General features: G+C 43.6%; 1 long non-coding RNA gene and 1 gene segment (V, D, J or C); one reads left to right on the top strand and one right to left on the bottom strand.

The window, feature by feature from the left end:
• Nucleotides 1-22,568, top strand: part of LOC121493205 — a 439,102-nt gene that overhangs the window by 248,117 nt on the left and 168,417 nt on the right.
• LOC121493213 lies at nucleotides 6-21,613 on the bottom strand. The gene is made up of 3 exons (XR_005988413.1): nucleotides 21,538-21,613; nucleotides 996-1,074; nucleotides 6-314 (listed from the first exon to the last, which is right to left on the bottom strand). It is a non-coding gene; the product is annotated as an uncharacterized LOC121493213 (long non-coding RNA).

Here is a 22,568-nt window from a genome sequence, read left to right as displayed (position 1 = left end):
GAGAAGCGGGCCCCATGCCGGGAGCCCGACGTGGGACTCGATCCCGGGACTCCAGGATCGCGCCCTGGACCAAAGGCAGGTGCCAAACCGCTGAGCCACCCAGGGATCCCCCAGTAGTCAGATTCTTGTGTCATCCCCTTGCCTTGAAATCTGGAATTGACTACAATCAGTAGAAGGTGATGGAAATGATGCTACGTGGCTATGTGGGCTCTGTCAGAAGCAACTTTGCAGTATCTGCCTTGGTTTCTTGGAACACTCACTTTGGGAGAAGGTAGCCATCACATAAGCTGTTCTGCTACTCGGATACCACCATGCTGTGAAGAAGCCAAATGAGAGAGAGATGCCTAGTCAGCCTTCACCAATTTCAGAACAGCACTCCCATCCCAAGCTCCATCGTGTAAGCCAAAGAAGCCATAGAAGACGTCATACCCAGCTGAGCCATCAGATGACTACAGTCCAACCAATACCTGATAGTGAACATGAGAGACCCTGCACAAGAACCATACAACTAAGCCAACTCAACCCACAGTACTCTAAGAGATGATAAGAAAGGGCTGTCTTAAAGCACTTATGTTTGCGGTAGTTTGTCAAGAGTAGCTATAACCTAATATTTTACAGATCTCTCACTGTGTCTCCCACTTAGAGATCTATTTGGGGGACCAGGACCACCAATCATGCAGCTCTCTTTTTCTAGGCCCCTTTCAAAATTGGAAGCTTTTGAAATCACTCAATAAATAAGGTCTAGGCTATAACAAAACAGCCAAATAAGGCATATGTTGTCTCTAAAATCCAGTGTGACACACCAAGTATTGTGACTCTTAACAGTAGGAGAAACCAGATGTAGACCTTGACCCTGAGACCAACTTGACCTTGACCCTGCAAAAGGTATCTCAACTTGTCCCAGACAATGGAAACCCAAAAAAGTTCACTGAGAGAACAAGACCCTAAATTTTCCTGGGATGTATTCCCTACCCTTTGACACATACGCATCTTACCAAGGTGTCTAAAGTTAGTTGGTCCATCAAGGTAATGGATCCATGTGATGTCTTGTGGAATGGAGAAGCAATCAGTTCCCTGTGGAATAGAACAGGACAAGGTGGGGAAGGTTGATATATTTTAAGGTGAAACAATAAACGTATACTACTGGCCTTCCTGGGTAAAAAAAAAAAAATTGCTTCAGTAGTCTCTGCTAACATGTATACAGAGGAACAAAATTCTTTTTTATATCAATACCCAAATCAAAAGATTTGTTGATTTAATCTAGCAATGAAACCACATCTGGAACAGCAGCTGCAATTCTATTCACCATCTGATTAAACTTACAGAAATCCTTTGTCATTCCTCAACAGCCACCTACCTTCTACTCTGGTCAAATAGAGGAGGTGATGGAGATGTCCTGGCCCTACATCTTTTAAGTCCCTTATGAAAGCATTAATCCCTACGTTTTCTCCAGGATACAGTATTACTTGGGATCTACCATTTTGGAATACAGAGGCAATTCTAATGTCTTCTACTTGTCCTCATTCCATGGATCAGATACAGTTATAGTGATTCTGCCATTCACTGAGTGTGTCTCCAATTAGGTATTCTTGAAGGTGGGAAATAACCATTGGATAAGTTCAGGTCAGATGGACCTGAGCCAAAATACCATGTTGGCCTCAATAGCCTTAAAAAAAACCCCTACTCTGATAAACAGAGTGGCATATGGGGTTTCCAAGATTTAGTATCACTTCAGACCTAATCCCCAGAAAGTCTGGTTATTTTCACTTTCCCAATGCAATGCCACCTTGGTTAATGGCTGCGGGTCTCTTGGGAGAAGGGAAGAAAGAAAATTTATGATTATATAAAATTTCTAAAATTTTTAAATGACATAAACCTAAAATTTTTAATTATATAAACTTTTGGCCATATAAATATAAATTAGAAAAATCTCAATTCTTTCAGCATGTATGACACCTCATTATTTTGTACTTGTCTTCTTGGGGCCTGCCCTACATCTGACTATAGAGATAGGAACAATGAAAGACTTTGAGAGCATGTCTCGAGGAGTCTCAGCATTTATCCAGGCAATAGGTCATCACAGAATCTTCAAGCAAGGAGGGACCAAACTCCTCAGAGAAGGGGAAATGTCAGCTTCTGTAGAAAGGAAACTGAGAGGCTGCAAGGCCTCCGTTTCATCAGAGTACCCCCACATGTTGCTACCTCAGTTTTCAGGGGCCTAAGTCAATCCTAGTCAATGCCCTAATTTTAACCATAAGAGGCCTTGAATTAAATTGGTATTATAATCCTACTACCCACAAGATTAGCCTTTGGGTTTGGTTTTCAGAAATATCAGACCCTACAGCTCTGAAAAATAAGGATTTCCCTCAGGGCAATCACAGAAACTTTCCATCACCTTGCCTGGACCTTGAGCTGAAAAGGTATTGCCCTAAGTTCATTATTTTCCTTCTCCAATTCCTCTAAGGCACTTAGAAGCAACTACTAGTTGCTTCTAGTTGTCCCATTTACCACTGGCAGTGGGATCGCTAATCCTATAGTCAAATCAGAGAATCAATGCTAACTCTCCATCTTTAGGGTCCTGCTCCTCCAAATCAGTTTAAGAGCCAATAACTGTTGTCATTTAGGGGTCAGCTAGGTTAGCAGAACCACTATAACTCCAAGATAGAGTCACTTACCACTCTGTAGCTACCCACCTCTTCTGTAAACTCACTGCCAGCATCTGGCAATGGGCCTGGGGTCACTGTTGGTCAGCTGAGCCAAGAGTCAGAAAGATTCACTTGACATAGAATGGAGGAGAGCAAAGACAACATAGGACCTACCTGGCACCTCTGCATCTATCATTCATTATACCTGACCACAGTGACCCCGTAAGAGGAATCGTAGCTGTTTCACTTCTGCCTTCCAGATCATGTGCGATTTCATCTTCAGGGCATCTCTACCGCAGGACTACACGAGAAAGGGGATTTTGGAAAACACAGTTGTCTGCTTAACCAAGTTTACCAGCATACTCCAGCAGTCCTGAAGTGCTGGTCCTTATCCCAGATCTCAGAAGACAGTGAATATCATCAGAAAGGAAAGTAGAGAAGACCCTTGGGCTCATTGGAAATCTTGTGACTGCAGCTGACCTGTGGTTTGGGAGATGCCTGGAGACAGCAGCCAAGGCACACAAGGAGCTCTCCTCTCAAAGATGAGAAGGTCAGTCTGGATCTACTGGGATTCTTTTTGGAGACAGTGGGACTAAAGTGTGCACTATAGGATATGATGAACAAAAGGCGCATTTCATGTATCAGACTCAGTCTTCCAAATGGAGGGGAACACTAAAAGTAGAGTGAACAGAGTCCTTGAGTCCCACAAATTCTAAAATATAGATAGAGAACTTTATTCGGAACTGCTTTTATGCAAGCAGTGCTTGCTTACCTGTCAGTGATTCAAACAGGACTTCATCAAATGAAAGAAAGAGAGAAATGAAGTAGAAGATTCCTAAGACAGCACATCAGACTCCCCAGATCAGAATGTTGGCCACCTATCTCTGTGCAACAGTTACACCGTGCTCCCCAGCACCTGCCTCCTGCCACTAAGTGCTATGATGCAGGCAGGCTCCAGCCACGTTCCCTGCCAGGCACTCTGGCCACAGTGGTAGCACCAAAGAACAGAGAGGACAATATCTGCAAAAGGAACCTTAGAGTTCCCAACCTGACAGTGATGTTTCTCAACCTGAGTCATATATATCTCCTTTAATGGGCAAATAGTTTTCATGGAGCCCAGTGTTAACTACACTACTTTAAACAGAATCTTATTTAAACATATAGAAGCATAAAATGGTACATACACTATATGCTCAGCATTCTTATGCCAACAATAAAAAATACAGGCTAAACATGCAGGAAACTTCAAAACCAATAAAACTTTAAAGATTTTCACTTAATATAATACATGAAGTTTTACTAAAACTAAATCAGGGCACCTGGGTGGCTCAGGCCATGATCCCAGAGTCCCAGGCATCAAGCTCCTGCTCAGTGGGGAGTCTGCTTCTGCCCCTGCCCCTGCTTTGATTCTCTCTCTATCACTCACTCTCTCAAGTAAATAAATAAATAATATTTTTAAAAATAAATAAAACTTAATCATCAATTTTGAATTGAAAAGATAAAAAATATATATGTGATAGTTGGTTTTACTTATCAACTTGATTCTTTTCTGAAAGACTTTCATCATTATTGTTTTTCCTTTGTTCAAAAATAAATTCATATTGAATTGCTAATCCATTCACTTGATGGTCCAATTAATTCACTATGCACCTACAGTACAATATTGAAAAAAAATATTTTTAACTTTTAATGAAATGTTCTTTGCTTTATCACTACTATACCTATTGCTAATCAATTATATCTAAAAGGCTTGCACAAAAGGAGTTTCACACAGCATAGCCACGTGGGTGGTGAACACGCTACTGATCATACATTGAGTTTTACATATTTATAGCATCCGATTTGTGATGATCGCATTTTCTTATAATTGTTTTCTATTCAAATTACCTGCCATCATTTGACCTTCATTTAGTGCTAGTGTTACTTTAAAAACAAAGGAGGGGGGATCCCTGGGTGGCGCAGCGGTTTGGCGCCTGCCTTTGGCCCAGCGGGCAATCCTGGAGACCCGGGATAGAGTCCCATGTCCGGCTCCCGGCATGGAGCCTGCTTCTCCCTCTGCCTGTGTCTCTGCCTCTCTCTCTCTCTCTCACTGTGTGCCTATCATAAATAAAAATTAAAGAAAAAAAAAAAAAACAAAGGAGGGCATTGGAGTCTTATGGCAAGATTTGCTTATAAGATCATTGTTAAGATAAGCCCCAAATTGAGTCAGTTGCATTTTATAAGAAATGTATATTCTTTTCAGTCTTGCATTAATTCAGGATTGATTTCCTGGTGGAAATGGTGGAAAATGAGGAATTGGTTTACAGAGCCCATATATATATATGAAAATTCATATCACAATTCTGTTTTGATGCTGCTCTTTATTTTCTTAGCATTACTTATATTTAGCAATTGCTCTTTTTAAAATTAATTATAAAACATATCAAAGCAGTCATCTGGCCTTCTTCATGGCACCGAATTATAACTAACATCTGTTTAAAAGTTACAAATTAAAAAAAAAAAAAAAAACACTTGTAGAGCACCTGGGTGACTCAGCTGGTTAAGTGACCAACTCTTGATTTCGGCTCAGGTCATGATCCCATGATGGAGCCCTGCATCAGTGGGCATGCAGCCTGCTTAGGATTCTTTCTCTCCCTCTGCCTTTCCCCCACCAATGAAAAAGTTATGTATTTAGATGCACACTTGGCAGCATGAGCTTTGGTACCAACTCTTACTTACGCTACTATAATGAGGCATAAAATAATTTGAATCTTTTTTTCTGATTTTATTTATTTATTCACGAGAGACAAAGAGAGAGAGAGAGAGAGGCAGAGACACAGGCAGAGGGAGAAGCAGGCTCCATGCAGGGAGTTCGATGTGGGACTTGATCCCAGGACTCCAGGATCACGCCCAGAGCCAAAGGCAGACACTTAACCACTGAGCCATCCAGGCATCCCAATAATTAGAAATTTTTCAAGTGACTTAAAAATAACAGTAGAGGGATCCCTGGGTGGCTCAACGGTTTAGTGCCTGCCTTTGACCCAGGATGTGGTCCTGGAGTCTCGATCGATTCCCACATCGGGCTCCCTGCATGGAGCCTGCTTCTCCCTCTGCCTGTGTCTCTGTCCAGCCCCACCCCCCATGAGAAAATAAATAAAATCTAAAAAAATAAAAAAAATAACAGCAGAAAACTGACCGATATCTCTTACAGATATTCTTATGAAGCAAAAGGTAGAACACAACATGCTAACAAAGAATGTCCATTCTTCCGTTACAAACTGAAATGATGCCACCATGTGGCAGGAGTAAAAATAATTTACAATTCTTTTGGTTTGTCAACTGAAATTAAGCAAATCTTAACTTAAATTTGATAAAAACCACAATATTACAGATTTTGCTCATAATATATGGGTTATTAAATTTTATACCACTCAGTTACGCATAATTTATGCTGTTCAACTGCATGTTTTAGGCTACAACTCTATTGAAAACACACTTCTAATTCTCTTAAAAACATGAAGACCCACAAAAATTCCAAGATACATCATTTCAGATATGATAAATACAAAGTATAAATAACTTTTTAGGCCCAATTTTAAAATAATCCCAATTACTAATATAATATCCATATGGGTCTTGGAAATGACTTAATAAAAGTAATGACAACTTTGTCTCTATAAAAAGAACACTATTCAAAAAAAGATAAACACTTAACAAAATGTAGAATACTGCCTGTTACTAACATATAGAATTTATAAATGCTTTCTCAATCTTTTTTTTTTTTGCTTTCTCAATCTTTTAAACAGAAATCTAAATAATCTAAATTCTTGATATATTTAAGGCATAATCTATTATTACCTTATTTATTTCAAAAAGCATAATGAAACCTGATTGTTAAAATTAGTTGTTACCAAATTATGATTTTTTTTAGTCTCTAGAAAAGTATCTCATTAGTGAGTACTGAATATCAGAGTTCATGGGGATTGGGTGATTACCTATTTCTTTTCACTCTTGTATTTGCCAAATTTTCAATGTAATATGTATATATTAGTTTTATAATGAAAAATGAAAAAGTTTGGTGGGCAATTTGGGGTTATAACAATCTGGGCACAAATAATAGTATATCAAAGAGTGGTATAATAAATTATAAGTTTATATTCCATACAGTTAAAAATAATGAAGTGAATCTATACATATAACAGGAAAAGATCTTCAAAATGCATTATTGAATGGGAAAAGAAGTTGCAGAACAATATATAGAGTATGATGCCATTTATGTTAATATTGGCATAATACAAACCCTGCATATTGCACAATGAAAGGCATTATAGGTTTGCAAGGTGCCACCCAGATCCATTTCATCCATGTCTGTTCCTTTTGGTAAGTTTATTAGAATTAGCAAATTCTACTGAATTTTTCCTGATTGATTAACATATCTTGTGATGTAACATATGTGTTTTAAAAAACAAAAAAACACAAAACACTTGTTTTCCAAATGGCTTTGGGGTAGTAATAATTTTTGCTGATAGCTAAAGGAACCTCCCCATGGCAGTACACCCATTGAGGAATTGGATTTTAGTTGATAGGATTAAGAAAGTGAACGTTCTTAGTAAACCCAGAGGCGATTAACCCCAGTGGCAAATTTAAGCTGTCTAAATTGGGATGAGATTCAGACCTAAACCCAAATGCCAAGGGATTTGCACATTTAGTCTCAGTGCAAGGCATTTCCTCCTTTGCTTATTATGATATCTTGGAAACCAAATTTTTTATCATAAATTTGCTTGCTGAGAACATGGAAGTTTCAGTGGTTTGGGAGAATGGATATTAATTTCCCCCAAAGTTCTACAAACCACCACAAAAAGCCTACCTCCCAACAAAAACAGAACTCTGGCAACTGAACTCCACATGCCTCTACAGTCTTAACTTCCCTCTCCTTTGGACAGTGCAGACTACTGTCCTCCTGTGGGTTATTATTTCCTTAGAGATATAATGCCAGAGTCCAGTGGCAACCTCAATTACTTTCCTTACAGAAGTGGGAGGCGTTGTGTCTCCTCTCTTTATGCATTAATTTAATTAGGCAAACTTTCACAGGCTCTCACTATCAGCCTACAGTCTCTCTGCTTTTCCAATCCTGGGAGAAGCCTTATCACACTGAGAAAGAAGATAACATACATATGTTGCACCAAAAGGGAGTTCCTGAGCATGTTAGCAGCAAGGAGACCCCTGGCTCTGAAGTCCACTAATGCAATCAACCTCTGATCAAAGTCCGAGCAAGTTTTCCTCCCAACCCAAGCTGTTCTTCCTCCATCCAAATTTTGCCCCTCCCTCTGAAAAAGGAGTTTCTAGAGTAACCGCAGTAAATGCAACTATCAGGATATATGCAAATACATACATTTGAGTGCATAAAGTCAAAAGATTTCTAAATGTCCAAAAATGCCTTAGTGAAAAAAATCGATAATAAATTAGTTTTTTAAAATATATGGGTTGTATGACAGTCAAATATTAATAGGCTCAATATATAAAGAGTTCCTATAAATGGATAAGGAAAACACTAACCTGATTAATATACAGGGAAAAATTAGACACAAAAATTATATTAAAATTGCTAATAAATACTTGAAAAAGTCAACCACACTTAATACCAAAAAACTCAAATAAAAACAACTATCGTTCATATCAAATAATATGGATCTTTTTAACAAGTGCACCTCACTGCTGGTGAAATTTGGCACATTAAGAGGACTTAACATCTATTGCTGCTATGATCACAAACTAATACAATATGACACTGATATCAAGACCCTTTAACATGGTCATCCCTCTTCGCCGAATAACTGGTAATCAGTCTTTAAAAAAATCTGAGCATATGTTTTATAAACAAAGAGGCCCATTAAAGATTATTCACACTTCCAATAATTGGAAATAACCTAAATATCTCACTCTACTATAAATGGAAAACAGAAAATTGAATATATAATATGGCTTCAACAATGTAAGAAGATACGCTGAAGACTAGAGACTAAAAAGAAATATAATAAAATGATATAGTACCTATCTCTGGGCGGTAGAATCATGCATGATGTTCTTCTCTCCTTTCAAATGATACATAATTCACAATTTCTTCTTCAATGAACACATATAAGTGAGAAAAATGATCTAATAAAACCACCTTTTAAATATTAGATTATGTCTTTTTAAAATATTCCTAGTTTTCCTTAAAGTAGGTCGTCTAACATAAATAAAATTGTCTAGATCTCACTAGAACACACATTAATATAGTCCATCCCTGGAGTAAGGAGTTCCTAAAATCACCTGCATACTAGGTAAGTTAGAACTGCCTCTTTTTTCCACCTCCCCCCCCAAACGTATCTGTTATCAAACTTCAACAAAAGCTCTCCATTATTTTTGTTAAACAATGCAAGCTATACACAATCTGTTTGGTGAACCATTTTTATTCAAAAGTAAAATAATGCTTTGTTTCTAAACAAAGGGCCAAGAGGAAGAGGATGCCTAACCCTGAGGATGAGGAACTAATCTAAATTGACCACAGAATCATGTCTGACAACTGTCCTCAAAACATTCAACTGAATTCAGTCATTCTGAACACCAGTTTTTACCAAGCTCCCTGCTAGGTCATTAAGCCTAGAAGGAGGGGAATTCAAAGATGAGCAAACCTTGGAGCCTTAAGGGTTGCCCCTGGGTTCCTGCCTCCCTAAAACCTGAGCAGTAAAAGTTATTTACCAGAGAAATAACTGGTAAAGAGAATACCTGCTTTACCAGTTATTTCAGAACTAAATGGGACAATTATAGATGTTTCGATAAGGAAATCTTCACTGGAACAAATTTACTGATAGGTAGACACTGTATACTCCCTAACAGCAGAAAGGACAAAGATGTTCTTTGGGAAACAAAATCATCCCCCAAAAAACTGTAAAACAAACCAACAAAACAAAACAAAAACAAAAAATAAAAAAAACAACCAAAAATACCTCCTGTGCAGTTAATCAAAGAATCGCTGCCCTATCCTCAGTGAGAGAGAGTGAGAAGTCACCACCCTACTGGACCCAGCAGCAAACCTACATTCTAATCTGAGGCCCCCAAGCTAATCATGAGACCTTGGTACTCTCTGATCTGTTTCCCATCCAAAAGATGAGGGGAGGGACTCAAAGACTAAATATTCTAGCTCTAACATCTTATGGATCTTTGAGGAACTCCTTCTGGTTGGCCCCTGGAGGCACCTGGAGACCAGATTTAGAGAATCCAGGAGTTTCAGCTCATGATCAGGACATAGCTCCTCGGTGTGGAACTTTGGACCTTTTGCAAGCACTTTAAAATAATTAGTTGGTCCCTGGGCTGTCTCTTAAAACTTTAATATTTACTTTATGACAAACTGAAAGTGCTCATTAGTGGTTGAGCCAAAGCAGTATCATTCTCTTTATTCATTCCAATGAGCTTATTTTACATTATTGAGAAAGAGTTGGAGAGGTATAGGCCCAGGGGGTATTTGCCTAGCCAAAGAGGATCTCAGATGGAAATACAGTTGAAAAGCACAAGCTGAGAACACTTTGAGAAGTTTGTCCTTATATCTGACCTCCAGAAAGAGTGAGGTCCAAATAAGTGACTTCTAGCATGCCTGCCCTGGTCCATCCTAGCGATGCCCACAGCGAATGGAGAGTGCTGGCAGGCAGGGGCAGGCAAACAACAATAGCAAAGATCTCTTCCACGCTTCTACTTCCTCAAAAGTCCAAGCCCTCTTAAGATCGCATTTTCTTAGTGACCTGCACTCTAATTGTGATGAGAATTCCAAAAAGGAACAGCCCCCATGTGAATATATGCTATCTTCCATTTCATTTCCAGTGGAGTATGTCATGGTTCTGCTTAGATCTGCCCACCGACCCATTTCTTTTCAGTAGACTGGGGTGAGCTCTCAAGTCTCTGGAGCACCTATGATGTAATGGGAGGCTGGGAGCACACGTAGTGATCGGGCCTGAAGTCAGTGCTGTCACTGAAACGGACACCTTCCTGCACTGGGGGCTCTTCATCTCTGCTAGAGTATCATGTTCAATCAGAGGCCTCTGGCTCCTTTTGAAATAGCTACCAGAGAACAATCTGGTAAAGTCCAGAAAAGGTTTTTGAGGATTAATTCTGTAAGAACTTCTTACACAGAAGGGAATTCTTCTCTGAGGGAGGATGCTGCACTGTTCTGAGCTCTGGTAGTCATGCCATCCATCCAAGGGGCCTGGGGCACAGGTGAGCATCACCCAGCTCTGCTGTTTCTCTGTAGTTCCAGGAAATGGCCAGTGGGATAACTGCTGTGCCAGTTTGATGTTTTCTGTAACACCAAAACCTGAGCGTGATTTGCATTTCAAATTTTCTAGAATGCCTTATTTTAGGTCACAACTGGCCTTACCTGTAAGTTAGTTATGTGGCAGGATTTGGCACATGCAAAAAAAAAAAAAAAAATCCTCCACTAAAAGGATTAGGGCCCCACCACCCCACTGTAACATCTGAAATCCCTCCATTAGTCACCTTTTGGAGTTTAGCCATTGAAAGTGCAAGTTAAAATGCAAATGTCTTCCTTGAAGAAGTATCTTACAGAACCCTTTTCAATTAATAATGCCCCAGTATTGCTGGAACGTCAGACTAGGAAGCATCAGTTAAAATCAACATACCAATAAATGAGGACTGGCCATATAAATATATATTTAATTTGTGAAAGTGGTGACACTAAAAGGGTGTTACCAAAAGATAAATAGATTCAAGATCATTTTGGATCAATGAATTCATGACAAACCCTTGAAATTCTATTAATGGAAATTAGTTTGAAGTTACAGTTTAACCTTTGAGAATAGAAGAAGAGCTACTTCCCCCGCTGCCCATGTCAGAAGCAGAACATTAGTACAGATTCCCCCAGATCAGATTTAGCTTATAATTCAGCATAAGCAGGGTATATATATATAGATAGAGCAGAATAATCTGGTTTTGACTCTGTCTCTACTGCTTTTAAGGTGTTGTGACCCTAATCAAGCCACCTAAGCAATGTGAGCCTCAGTTTCCTCATCTATAAATCTGGAGATGGAAAGGAAATGCATTGTAAAATTTTTGTTCGATTATTCTCTATTAAAGAATCTCTTCCTTTTCTCCATTCACAGCCATCAGGGTCTCGGTGGTGCCGACCAAGACCCTCAGCCAAGACCTCTCCCTGAGCCCTTGCTGGCTTTGAATTAGAACAGGCATGTTACTCCCGTACTTAACTTCTTGCTCACCTGTCCAAAAGGTGCTTGTTTACAATGTTGATGCTAAGGTTACTTCCTGGCAAGAAAGGGTAACTTTCTGGTGCTTTTGCATTAGTCTATATGTCTGTCTGCCTTGCATATGAGAACCATCTCATTGATTCAGACTGGAAATCTCAAGAAGGCAGGATTTCTTGCCATTGAACGTATGGAAAATGATACCCAATAGAGAACCACACTTGAAAAGGGGCTAAATTGTCAATAACATGCTTGTGACAACATGATATTAAAACAAAACCAAACCACAAGCACCACCACCACAAAGGAGCCTAAGTGACTAAATTCTATTTGTCAGTCAGGGTGATTCCAGAAGTTTCAGAGCCTGAGAGGAAACCTCACTATGATCCCCCCCACCCACATATTTTTACACAAGGGACATCAATTAAGCTGAGTGACTATATCCAGCTTCCAGAAGAAAGCAGAGTAAACAGTACTGATTAGCTCCATGGGTGGTCTTCACCACTTGGGCAAGGTTTAAACCTGCCTTCTAGCCAGAGCCCACTGCACCTCTGCACCCAGTGGTTTCGCCCTCACTCTCCCTCTACCTGGTGATGCCTTGCTCATGATGCCTTGTTTGAGTTCTGTGGCATCTTCCTGCCTCGTAAACATTCATGTCAATTCTTCGGATATGTTCCAAAACAGAGCCTGCTGTCAATGGGCAAGCCCCCTGATGAGCCCCTGGAGTATCCCTGAGGCTGAAGAATCTGGGGTGGCAGCCAACTTTTGTCACCTCCCTCCTCCGAAGGGGGGGAAGTCCCCAACCTTTCATGGTCCCGTTGATTGTAGGCATCCGCTACAGAGGAGCCCATGAGAGATTGGAGACACCCAACCCCCTGTGGGAAAGAGAAGGGAAGAAGGGATCTGGGTAGAGATCACTCTGCCACTGATTTCCTCTTTCAGGTCCAGCCTGTCAGAGGATAGAGTGCTGCACTGAGACTACATATCTGCTTCGCCCCCTACGCTCCTCCTCAGGGAAAAGGAACTGCTGTGATACTGGCCGGTTCTGGACCTAAGGACACTCAGAGTGACAGCTGGCTGCTGAGGACTGTGTTAGTGATTCTGCTGTGCCCAGCATCTTGCCCTGCCCTGCTCAGCTGGAGGGCTCGATGGCCATGGGACACAGCTGAGGAATCTTCCACAGCCACACCACTCCTCCCTCTGACAGACAGTGGTGAGCACAGCAGGGCCTACCCTCTCCTCTTTGCCGCCTGTGGTTCTAGAAATTGCACCCATTAGCTCGAAGACTTTAAGGAAATCATTGAACGGCCCACGTCCCCTCACTCATCAAATAGGAGTATACTACACATACCTCGCTTGGTCGTGAGGGTTTAGTGAGTCAGTGTCGTAGTAAAGTTGAAGGCACACAGGTAGACATTGGGTGACAATGAAATTCCCTTTCCCACCTGCTGGCCCTTGAGTTTGGAGTTAAACTTGCATAATCCCAGAGAAGACATGATGGGGGATAAGGGGGGAGGATAGCTCAGGGGTGGTGGTGCCCACTCACCCACATCAGGCATCACATGACATACTGCCCTCACCACCCCATGCAGCTGGCAATAACTTTTCTTCCTCTTTGTGATAGTTTCAGAAATTTAAAAAGGAGGGAACCAAGGCCAGGGGACTCCAATCATTGGCTTTACTTTGGTTCTGAAACCAGGAACTGATAGAATTCGGAGGGCCGCCCGCTTGTGCAGGCTGTGGGGGTCCCACCAGGGGAACTCAGCCCACCTCCAGGACACAGGGAAGCCAAAAAGCCACTGTGCCCCTCCCCTATAGGGATGCATGAGTTCTCTGCCACCTACTCTCTCCCGGCAGTCTCTGTCTCCGGACTGTAAGTCCCTGACCACACAAGTGGCAGAGACGAGGCTCCAGGGTATGGCTCTGAGAGCCCCTCATTTCTTGTGGTTTGCTGAAAGAAAAATGAGGTCCCAGGGAAGAGGCGAGGAAGAGAAAAGGATGTCTACAGTTTTCTAACTAAGGAAAAGAAACACACACAGAGAGAGGGCAAGCCAGTTAAGGTACTCAAAGTTTTTGCGAGCTCGTCGTGTACAACTCATTCAACAAATTATATTTCCTACACAAACATTCTGAGGATTAAATGAACAATACAATACTTGTCTGAGCTCTTTGTGATCAAATGCTTTGCGGTAAAAGTTCTATTCCTGGAGAGTTGCTATCAGAGCTCCTTGCTCCTCGTCAGTAAACATAAGAAGAGGCCCAGTCCGTGTAAATTTAAATTACATTAAACCTTTCCCCCAACTGCCGGGTCTCTCAACAGGCGCTTTTCACAGAGCTCCGTGGTCGTGGAATGCAATATCTTTATCTTAGCAGCACAGACTTTTGAAAACGTGACATAATAGGATTTCTTCCTCACAAGGCGTATCAAATACCATTTCGAACTAAAGTCTACTTTACTTTTAACCAGGAATAAATCAAAGGGTCCTTTCTTTGTTTATCTTTAGCCTTTCTATTTCCCCATGACCCAAGAAGCATCCTCTCTGTCCATTCTGCCAACCAGAAGCCCTGCGACCCAGCCCAGTGGGTCCCCGAGTCGGCCCCAGAGACCAGAGTATGACGGGATTGTGAGAATAGGCAGCCGGACAGCAGGGCCTGCACCTCTGTCTGGGGTGTTCTTGGGGGAGCAGGGCAGGGAGGATGACCGCATGTTGCAGATATATCTCTAAATGCAATCGAGAGCAACCGGTATTTCAATGAGGTGATATAAGATGGAGACGAAAGTGACAAGGATATTAGCTCATCTCTGGTTCAGTGGCAAGCTGGTGTGAAAACTTAGAACTTTTTGTGGGGATTCATTTCTGGAACCCTCATGGCCAGAACAGTTATGTGTTTTCTTGAATGAATGAATGAATGAATGAATGAATGAATGAATGACACACCAATCAATGAATGAGCAACGATATTGAGAAAGGAAAGAAATCTGTTACAGATCAATACACAAGACCCTGGGAGATCTCCTTTGTCTCCCTGTGTCCTCTGACCGTGGGGAAAGCAGCCAACAGCTGGAGCAGAGTCCCAAGCTAAGGGGACCTAGGACGACACACACCTGAGGGAGCATGTCACCATCGCCCCCAATTCTACTTCAACCTTGGGCAGTTTGAGTACTTTTGGAACTGCCAGTGATCCCTCTCTTCTCAGAATCCCTACTTCCTGTGTTAGACGTTGTCCTCATTTGGACAATTGATCACTCATTCACAATCCCTTTAGAGCACTATTCGAACTGTGTGCTTCTTCCTGCCTTCCTTCTCTAGCAAGAAGATCCTTGAAGGTTGAGACTGTGTCATATGCTGCTTTTTTGTGTCTACTTCACTGCGTGTTCTAGAGCTGAGTGCACATGCAAGAATGAATCAATCAGTGAAATTAATGAACACACGCCAAGGCTTAAAGAGAAGGACATTAACTGCTTGGCTTGACAACAAAAAGCAACATGACTCCTTCTGTTTCAGCCCCCGGCCCAGAGATGCAGTCACCCTCCTCTCGTGTCAGGAGCCCACGGTGATGTGCAGGCAGCTGCAGCCCCAGCCAAAACCCTGCAGCTGGCGCATGCCCTCGCTGCCCTCCCATCACAGTTCTTGTGAGTTATACAGTGGGCTGCACTGGGTCTTCCTTCTGAGGGGAGTGTCTCACAGCCATCCACACATCCCAGCATATCCGCCCAAGACCCACGCTGGTGAACCAGGGCTAAAAGCCCACTCCAATGCTATCACAGGCAGCGCAGCCAATGTCAAACAAGGTCAGCCTTGGGAAACTGACCCAGGTTGAGAGAGTGAAACCCAGACTGGAGCGAGCTTCCCCTTGCAAGGACTTGGCATGGAAGTAGGGGGCAGGCAGCTAACAAAGACCAGTGGAATCCGCCTTCCCCGCTGTGACTTTTTCCACCCCAGCCTCTGAGGATTCCTCAAGACAGTGGGAGAAATTGCAGCGTGGAGGGTGGGACTCTGTCTGCCCCGAGTCACAGAATTCACCTCGGCTTTTGGCAAGCCACGGTCAGTGTGCCAGATTTTCAAGATTTAACATTCAGAGTCTAGAAGATAGATTTGGAAAAGATCAACAAACACCGTCTCTCCAGAGGGGAAAGGACTCTCTCGGGCTCCAGGAGGCAATTCCAGGGTGGTCCGGGCGTTTGTTGGGAAAGGGGACCCTCAGTGACCGTGAGCCTAAGGACATCCAGGACTGTGTGGTTTAAGTAACCACCTCACTCCTGTTTCACAGGCGCAGTTGCTTCAACCCCACTGGGGAAACGACAATGCAGGGAAGGGGCCAAGGACCACTAGATGGCAGCAGAGGGTAGGAAAAGTGAGTTCCCGGAGGCTGGGGTGCGGGGGTGGGGGTGAGGTTTGTAGCCCCTCCGTTTTGCTTTACATCTTTAATGAGATATGTGAAGAAAATGAGTCCCTTACATGCCAGACACAGATGCCAGAGCATATGGAGCGATGCCGCACAGCACTATTTCTCTGGTTATTAAACAGGAGGCACCTAACTAGTCATTCACTCCATCCTCGTGCAGAGTTGTCCTTTGTGTCTTGGATGTCGCTGTTGACAAGGTAATAACAGGAGAAAGCAGTCGAGAAGACGGGGCCCTCTTACACCAGGCTGTGGGGCTGCCAGGGGGGTCATCAGGGAAGGCGAGAAGCCCAGCCTACAAGGGCCAACTTGCCAAGAGACATTGTGTGGCCTCCACTGCCAGGCTCAGTCCGGGCCTGGCTTGGTGGCTCTCTAGTCTCCCTGGCAGTCCCTGAAGGCTCATTTATTCAGAACCCAATCACCACCAGACAGCTCTGGAGTCTGACCTTTCACCACAAACCCCAAATGGGAATGGGAGCTCTGGACATTCTAAAGAGCAAGGCCTGCTTGCTATTCTGGCAGAACTGAAGACCTACAGTGTAGTGAACATGCACCCAAAGGCACATAGAGAGGGAACAATTTTTCCACGCTGCCCCAAGCATAGTCCTGCTGACTATGAAATATTTTCATCTGGAGAACGGTTTCTCCTAACAGACTGTGACCAGGGCAGAGAACAAGCAGGTATCATTCCACTTTATTTCCGTATCCCACCCACTTTCACACTCCCCATACTATGCCCTACCCCAGCCACTCAGCCCGACCATTCCTTAGATAATTCTCCCACCCTCCCAACCCCAGATTGTATACAGCTATTTTTCATACAGAGAAACCGAGGCACAAAGCTGAGATACAGGTCCAGGTCTCTGGGTCCCCATCCCTTCCTGATAGGTTTGAACCTCTGACATGGTCTACAGTGGAAAATCATAGCAAGATCCACCTGCTGCTATTTTCTTCCCTGTTTTGGCAAATAAGGCTCTAAGCTAGAAAATCCTTGTTTGTCTGTGTGACCTTAGATAAGTCACTTAACTTCCCTGTGCCTCATTTTCTCATCTGGCATTTGAGGAGCTAGAATTGGATGATGACTAAGGCCCCTTCCAGCTCTATGATCCTGCGGCTTCAATTTCACAAGCCTCTGCCAGCCCTCAAAGAGCGTCACACACAATGCTTTTTTCCAACAATAACCACACTCAAGAGGAGCGAGCAGAATTTCCTCCTCCAGTTGAGGAGAAATGTGGTCGTGGTTGGAATCTTGTTGATATTCTTTTTCCTTGGAGCAAAATAAACATGGAAGTTTCCTGATGCTATTGACACTAACAGCCGGACCTGGAGGTGGCCACACTCGTGGAGGAGACCAAGCAGAGCTATCTCGGTGTGGGGTAGAGAGGCATAGGCAAGACTGGAGGATGTTTTAACAACTGTTTCTCAAAAAAAAAAAAAAAAAAAAGACCCATTTGGTTCTGCACAGGAGTCTGGGGGCAAATCCAGGTCTCCCAGGAGGAATGTACTCTCACCCATAATGGGGGATTGGTTCAGCTCAGCTGCTCTGACAAAGGGCTGAATACAGTGCTCCCCGGTGAAGGCAGCTCCCCACAGCTCCATGTGAAAATGACTCACAGCAGTTATGAATATCCAGCCTCCTTTGATGTATTCCCAGACATGAGGAACAGCCACAGCGGGGAGGACGTGGACTCTGGATGCTAGCACTGCGGGCTGGTGCACAGAGGGCCTGGACACATCTGGCAGCATCCAGCAGTTCCAGCAGAAATCTGAGCTGCCTAATTACCCCTGGACTTCCCAGGACCATGGAGCTCCCTTTCATCCACCCTCTCCCTCTTTCTCCCTCTTTCTCTCTGTCTCCAGCTACAGAGGAATCGGATCCTCCAAGAATTACAACCTGTTTGTATCCCTTCACCCTTCCCGAGGGGATAACAATTCACTTCCCTGAATAAAACCAGTTTTATTGGGATCCCTGGGTGGCGCAGCGGTTTGGCGCCTGCCTTTGGCCCAGGGCACGATCCTGGAGACCCGGGATCGAATCCCGCGTCGGGGTCCCTGTGCATGGAGCCTGCTTCTCCCTATGCCTGTGTCTCTGCCTCTCTCTCTCTCTCTCTGTGTGTGTGTGTGTGTGTGTGTGTGTGTGTGTGTGTGTGTGTGACTATCATAAATAAATAAATAAATAACCAGTTTTATTGAGCACAAAAATGAATGCACCCACTCTACTCGGCATCTGCACCAATTGCTTTAAAGCCATAGACCTGGCCATAGACCTGGCCCTGTCAGCCAAGCAGAAGGATTTTCCTCTGTAATGGCCATTTCTAGACATTCAGCCTTTCTAGTGGCCGCATGACACCTTGTTCTCCTAATAGGCTCTCAATGATGATTGAATACAAAGCCTCCAAGTCTCTCTTGTGTCGGCAGCTCCGGAGACTGGGTCAGTCACAACCGTCCAAGGCAGAAGACCCAGCCATGCCGACTGAGCAGTGAGTGCCCAGAGCTCAAAGTGAAAGGGGAGTGTCAGTTACTGCCACCTGAGGCCGTTCAGCTGAAACCTTATCTATGTGCAGAGGGTCCTCCCATTCTGGACAGGGTTCAGGAGTATATTGATCCCTGGAAATTGGGGCAACGTCTTTCCAGTTATAGAAAGAAGTGGTCAAGGGTGTCTAGGGAGGGAATCTGCTCAGCCACATGCCTGCACTGTTGTTCTCTGAAATGGGGCTGATTTTATTTGGTCAAGTTGAGCTTTGCTCTCACACACCCACAGATATCTGCACGTGTACACTTAAAAGTAATAAAACACCTCCTCTAACTGAGCACTGACCATATGCCCGGCACAATGTCCAGGGCTTCACATGTACCAACCAACTCCTCTAAGCCTCGCAGATGCTGGAGGATGGGGATATCATTATCCCCGCTTTAGAGAGAAGGTGCCCCAGGCTCAGAAAGTCTAGGACATTTGCCTAAACTGAAAAACAGGGGGCTCCTGAGTGACTCAGTGCATTAAGCAACCAAGTCTTTATCTCAGCGCAGGTCTCCATCTCAGGGTCATGAGTTCAAACCCCATGTTGGGCTCCACACTAGGCAAGGAGCCTACAAAAAAAAAAACAAAAAAAAAAAACAAAAAAAAAAAAACGAGGAAAGGAGAGGGAAGAAAGAAAAAAGAAAAGAAAAGCTGAAGTTAAAAGAGCTTGGATTCAGGATTGTTGGATTTTAAAGCATCGTCTCTTAACCACCAGGCTATGGAGCAATACGTTTATCATCAAGTGCTTACTGTATCCAAGGCACTGGAGTTCTGAGACAGCAAGGAGGTGCACAGTTCTTGACTTCAGAAAGCTTTAGTTTAACCAGTCACCAGTGCACACAGAGGTAGGTTCTTATAGATCAAGGAGTCTATGCTCCATCCTTCCCCATCACACAGCTATCACACCTCCTACCCTCGATTCACAGTGTGAACAGCATGTGTAGCATAAGGACTGGGGTCTTCTCCCTTAGAGCTTCAGGTGCTTGAATTTTACAGGCAACAGCAAGAGCAATTGGACCACTGAGGCATTAGGCTGCAGTTACAAAGCTCCTGGACTAGCCACTGTTTGTTTTATACTGTTTTTTAATTTGATCAGGAAGTTCTTCTAACCCATTATTCTATATTTGCAGAGGAGCAGGGCAGAAGAGCAATAGGGTAGGGACAGGGAAGATTTCAAGCTTGGAGGTTCAGGAAGTCAAGCTATAGATCAACCAGAAGAAATAAAGCAGGATGGGGTGAAACTCCATTACTTCCATGACCTCCGGAGGGAAGTGATGATATATGTGAAGGACACTGGGATGAAACAGAAAGAAGGAAGTGATTGTTGCACTAATTTAAATTTTGCCAAGAGCAGATTGGCTGCCAAGGCTACTTCAGCTTTGACTCATACATAGATCCATGACCTGGGAGACAGCACAGTGTCCTGCTGTGCTGGATATCTTCCAGTGGCATTGACCCAATAAGGGGGTTGAGGGGAAGAGTACTTGATGCTAAGAAAGAGATACCTCCCTCCAAAGTGGAGTTCTGAATACCCACACATAAGGCATGTAAGACATGGGGAGGCTGCCCAAGACCACTCGAGTCCCAGGAGAAATGCAGAGAGCAGATTGAAGGTAGATCTACAGATGAGACCCCTTCAGAAACTTTTTAAAAGTTCATTACACACAAATTTGCATCTGATTTCATTTCAGGAGACACGTGCTTATTCCTGCGTTGCCCACCAACCTGAAGATATTTCTTCTAGATCCAAGTCTTCCTAGAACTTTGACAAGGGTGGACTGACAGGACAAGGCGGTTCAGCTTTAGGACCCCCCCATCATCATCACCATTCCCACCACCACACTTAGGAAATCCCTAGGCAGCTGCATGATCTTATCAACCAGTAATTATTTCTTCTGACAAAACCCAAATTGGGAAACCGACAGGATGTTTGTTTCTGGTTCTCTCTATGCATACTACTCCAGGTACCCGGTCACTGATGAATCTTAATCCTCACTTTAGTTTCTCGACTATGGCTTCTGGTTTCTACTTGGCCAGCCTCACCGGAGGGGAGCTGGTCCTGAGATCCCCTCACTAACCCGCCGACAGCCACCTCACTCTAGGATTTCGGCACTCCCAAGATGACCACATATGACCACTGGGGGGCAGTGCTGCACCAGCCAAAGCGCCTCAGGAGCCTGCTCCATCCTTGGCCCCACCAGCCCCGAGCACAGCGGGATGCAGACTCTGGTTGGAAGCCAAACCCGAGGACCACTGGAGCTTTGTGAGAGTAGCAGCACAGCCAGGCCTATTACAACAGCTCCTCGCACCTGGCATCATAGGAATAAAACGTAGTTCACTGGAAAGCAGATTTGCTCCATAGGTGACGCAATCCCCCGGGAAAGAGAATGAAAGGAAAACTTGCCTCATCATGTCATTAACTAGGAACAATCTGTGTCTCTGACCAGCGGTTGCAGAATCCTACCTTTCTCTACTCACTCAGTTGTAAGCTCCTGGCAGTACACACGGTGCTTGGCAATAAATGTTCATTGATGGAGTGCAAACATGCATACATATATACATATGCATAATTGAAATGGGCCATTTTCAGATTTGCTGCTGTTTTCCAGTACCTACAACATCTAAAGTTTAAGCCATCAATTAGCTACTGAGCATTCTTAGTCCTGGAGACAGCTAAGGATAGCCAGGCTATTCATTATAGCAGCAGTTGTCATTGTACAGATGTTATTTCAAATGTTACCTCAAGAATTTCAATCTCTTGCTTTTAGGAAGTCCTTCATTATGTCAACCATGTGTCCTCAGACTTCACCAGCCTGTGGATTAAAAAAAAAATTTGGACGTTGTTTCCTTAATATCACAACTCCTGGGAACTGTAGCCTCTAATGGGAGACTATGGAATAGCCATTCTCTCCCCAGGGGATTTGTGGTAATTGCATCCCACACTGGGGCCCCATAGGGCTAAACAATTGCCCTCAGCCAGAGCTCTTCCTCAGGCCATCTTGGTTCATCTCTTGAGGCTCATCTCCAGGCTGCTTTCCCCCCTCAATCTGCCCCCAACCGATCCCATGTCAGTGTGGACACAGCCTACTCCCATGATCATTTACAGCACAGCTATAGGCTTGAGGAGAGAAGGAAGTGCATATTTGAGCTCCCAAAAGCCAGCGTGAAATGGGTCTGTGCCCCCAGTAAAAATCTGCAGATATCCCTACATCTCCAAATTCAGAATCCAAGACTAGCTTCTTACCTGCCCTGAGTTGAGGGACAGTGGCAAAAGTCATTTCCTGCCAGGAAGCTCTCCCCATGCCCTCCACAATCTCAGGAGGAGTCTGGCCTTCTTGGCCCAGAAAAGCAAACACTGTGTTACTAGATCTTAGAATACCACATATGAGAAAACAATGGCCCTGATTAAATTCATATGGGGGGAGGAGGGGATCTGCGCTTAATTCTAATTAGAAAGATACCGATTAATTTTTAATCGAACACTTATTTTTTTCTTTTTAGAGGTGGAAGCAGAGGGAGAGGGAGAAACAGAATCTTAAGCAGACTCCACACCGAGCACAGAGCCCAACTCGGGGCTCGATCTCACAACCCTGAGATCATGACCTGAGCTGAAATCAAGAGTCAGACACTTAATTAACTGAGCCACCCAGGTGCCCCTTGAGCACTTACCATCTTAGTGTATAACATCTGCATTTAGTTCTATGATAACTTCATCATCTCCACAAGAATGAGTAGATATTTGTTTGAAATGTAAATAAACTCATTCTCAAC

This window comes from Vulpes lagopus, chromosome 6 (assembly GCF_018345385.1).
Source record: "Vulpes lagopus strain Blue_001 chromosome 6, ASM1834538v1, whole genome shotgun sequence".
NCBI lineage: Eukaryota > Metazoa > Chordata > Mammalia > Carnivora > Canidae > Vulpes > Vulpes lagopus.
The sequence above is the reverse complement of the archived record's forward strand: the minus strand, read 5'-3'. Positions and strand labels throughout refer to the sequence as shown.